Source organism: Oryx dammah, unplaced genomic scaffold (assembly GCF_014754425.2).
Source record: "Oryx dammah isolate SB20612 unplaced genomic scaffold, SCBI_Odam_1.1 HiC_scaffold_16, whole genome shotgun sequence".
In the NCBI taxonomy this organism is placed as follows: domain Eukaryota; kingdom Metazoa; phylum Chordata; class Mammalia; order Artiodactyla; family Bovidae; genus Oryx; species Oryx dammah.
This window is the reverse complement of record NW_024070200.1, coordinates 9,746,936-9,750,610: the sequence shown is the minus strand read 5'-3', so window position 1 is coordinate 9,750,610 and position 3,675 is coordinate 9,746,936. Positions and strand designations below refer to the sequence as shown.

The 3,675-nt window shown below is 49.7% G+C and overlaps 1 long non-coding RNA gene across 1 annotated transcript; it reads right to left on the bottom strand.

Annotated features, from left to right (window-relative positions):
• Positions 1-269: 269 nt before the first annotated feature.
• On the bottom strand, positions 270-1,072 carry LOC120875309. Its single transcript, XR_005723944.1, has 2 exons — positions 761-1,072; positions 270-696 (listed from the first exon to the last, which is right to left on the bottom strand). It is a non-coding gene; the product is annotated as an uncharacterized LOC120875309 (long non-coding RNA).
• Between the last annotated feature and the right edge of the window lie 2,603 nt (positions 1,073-3,675).

Genomic DNA, 3,675 nt, shown 5'->3' with positions numbered 1-3,675 from the left:
AATGGGTGCTGTGTTATTCTATGTCTGTTTCGTTTTGTCTGTATTGCTCAGATTCCAAGAGTTCACTGGCAGTTGGGGGTGAGGGTGGGGTGGGGTGGGTGATGGTGTTCAGTACAGGGCCAGTAAGTCTTAGCAGTCCAGGAATAACGATGCACAAAAGCCAGGATACGAGAGGGCGTGCGTGCATCCCACGTGGTTGCAGAGCAGGTCACAGGAAAACACAGCTGGAAAGGGCCCAGTTCTCTGAAATGGTCATTGTGTTAGTTTCATTATTATTAATAGCCTCCGAGCTATCTGCTAGGCTCCAGCCTGACCAAGCTGTTGTGTCGAATTCTTCATTTCCAAAAGAACAGAACAACTGAAAAAGAAACCACCTTTGAACGGGTTTTAGCTGGCTGGAGCGGAACCGGGGATGTTTCCATGTCCCTGGTTACTGATGACAACATCCACGCACTGAGCGGCAGGCGTGGCGCCTCCAGACTGCCTGGGACTTGGCTCGCCCTCAAGGAAACCACCTGTTGGGACCGCCGTGTTCAATGGGAGCCCAGCTGCCTAGCAATGCTCTGTAAACAGATGCCTCCTGCCACCCACGCCAGTCTGCATCCTCCTGTTCCCACAGCTCCTGCCCTTCTGGGAGCTAATACCTCTGCTGCAGAGTACCAATGCCAACAGAACAAAACACACACACACACACACCTCTGCTGCAGAGTACCAATGCCAACAGAACAAAATACACACACACGCGCGCGCACACGCACACACACACACACACACGCGTGCGTGCGGAAACTAGACACCCTCATCCTGTCTGAAAATGCCCCTGGCCGGAGTGTCTGCCTCTCATCCCAGAGGTTCCTGGTTACAGGCATGGCTGGGGATGGTCACTTTTGCAAATAAACATCAACCCCCCAGAATGCTGGTGAAGGGAAGGTGAGATTGGTCCTAGCAAAGGCATCAAAGGAATGTAAAGTGGTACTGCCCTTCCCAAAAAAGTAATCAGGTCTTGCATTATCCGGAGCTCCAGAAAGAAATTCCTAAATCCAGCAACCCAATATGTCTGCATCTCTTTAATTATCCTAAAGATCATCAGAAGCCAGGAGAATGAATGAACGGACACAGAACTTCATCACAGCAGGTTGTATCAAAAACAGTAAAAAGCTGGAGGAGCCCTGAATGGTAAACAGTGGTTAAAAAGTCATAGGAAGAAGTCTCATGCAGCCACGGAAATGATGTTTATCCAGCTTTTAAGACGTGGGAAAATTCTGAGATCCTAATACAAGACAAAAAGGAGCAGGGTTCAACATTGTGTATGTGCGTGCTAAATCACTTCAGTCGTGTCTGACTATCAGTCGACCCTATGGGCCATAGCCGCCAGGCTCCTCTGTCCATGGGATTCTCCAGGCAAGAATACTGCAGGGGGTTGCCATGCCCTCTTCCAGGGCATCTTCCTGACTCAGGGATTGAACCCACATCTCTTGCATAGGCAGGAGGGTTCTTTACCACTAGTGCCACCTGATAAGCACACAAAATTGTGTACAGGATTGAGCAAATCACGACAAGCATTTATTGAGCACTCACTGTGTGCCTTACGATAAGAATACCAAGGACAGAGGAGGCTGCAGTTCATAGGGTCGCAGAGTCAGACACGACTGAAGCAACTCAGCACTACTGTGTGCCTGGCACTAGGCTGGAGCTCAACATGTATTTACACGACATCATTTAGCCTCACTGCAACCCTTCAAGGAAGGTTCCACCTTAGGCCCATTTCACAGACTAAGGGACTGAGACATGGAGAGAAATCTTTAGTTCAATTATTCCTTGGCCTGGAGGTGATGACACTGTAACCAGAATGCAGGTCCAAGTGACTGTATGTTAAACCATTTATCCTCAAACCATCAATATATTTATGGGGAAAGAAAGCTGGAAAAGATGTATTGAAATATTAACTGCAGTCATTTCTGTGTAGTGCCATTTGAAATGATTTTTATCTTCTTTATACTTTGGGTATTTTCCAAATTTTATACAGCGGACATGTGCTACTTTTAAACCTAGAAACTCTGCTATTTTTAAAGGCCTCCAGAGATGTCATAATGTCCCCTAGAATGGCTTAAATAACAACGACACAAACAAAGACCAGTAATGAGAGATCTGCCCTCCCAGGACTGACTCCCCTTGCCCCCACCTTGGAACAGGCAAAAGCCGTACTGTCTTACCCATTGATTTTTCTTCCCAGGAGATGCCCTTGACTTTGAAGAGCTTCAAGTCAAAAGCCTGACAACAGCGCTTCCCTTCTACACTCCGGGGGCAGAGGGGAGCCCTCTGGTTTCACCCGATCTCCAGGTTCCCAGGCCAGTGATGGAGGTGGGGGGTGGGGGTGGGGGAGGACTCCATTTGCACCCCCACCCCTGCAAAAACACCAGCTTTCCCGGGAGCCAGGATTTGCTGGGAGCAAGAGAAAAATCATGGAGGATTAGCACAGACAAGCTTGGGAGGGCAAGATAAGGCTCGGAAGGTCAGGCCTGTGAGAGCTCAGGATGGATGCTTATGGGGGCGTGGGGACCGGAGGCCCTGAGTCTGTGCCTCTCCAAGGTCACAGCTAATTCAATCCCAGCACACCCAACCAGCCATCAGAGGTGATCACACAGAGGCACCTAAGCACCAGGAAGAAGAAATCTACAAGTGACACAGAGCAGAAGGAAATTTTACACGTCGCCTTCCCTGGTGGCTCAGAAGGTAAAGAATCTGCCTGTAATCTAGGAGATCCAGGTCCAGTCCCTGGGTGGGAAAGACCCCCTGGAGAAGGGAATGGGAACCCACTCCAGTATTCATGCCTGGAAAATCCCATGGACAGAGGAGCCGGGTGGGCCACAGTCCACGGGGTCGCAAAAGAGTCGGACACGACTGAGCAACTAACACTTTTCATTTTTTTTCGTGACTGTGAGAACAAATAAAAATGTATTTGGGAAAGGATTAGAAATGAAAAAAAAAATTTTAATGACACTAATTATATCAGAGTGAATGGGCCTGAGTACTTTCCTTTCTTTCCCCCTCTACCTTCTAAGCTTTCCCTAATTTATTTTGAAATCAAATCAAATAAACAGATATTTTCTGAAACTCTCCTGGGAAGTCCGCCAGGCTCCGGTCTGTACCACTCCCTTTGGACCATGCCCAGGAGAGGTTTGGAACTGGCTCTGTGTCAGGGGCAGCAGGGAAGGGCAGAACCATGCTGGTGCACCGCCCCCTGGAAGCCCTCTCTCGTTCATGAAATGAAAAAAGACATCCATGGCAACAACACATCCCCAGGCGGAGTTGTCCCTGCAAGAGAATGACAGCCTGGGCTCGTTCCTTCCCACACTGGGGCCATGAGACAAACCTGTGGTCTCTAGAAACCAGGCCTAGACGTCCACATGGTAAGGAAGAAGGCAACATAAAGAAAGGAAGAGGGAAAAAACAAATCCCTCCCACTCGTCTCTCACTTAATGCTGCAGCCAAAGCTTGCTGAATGCCAGCAGGGAGGGTGCCAGTCCCCTGCCTGGCTGGGGGTGGGTGTGGGCTGCCAATGGAGGAAGTGGGAGAGGTCCACACCCTCACTGAGAACAGACCAATGGGATGCGGCAGCGGGGAGGGTGAAGGTGGGGGGCTCGAGGTGTGAAGTCTGGCCCTGAAGAGCTGCCC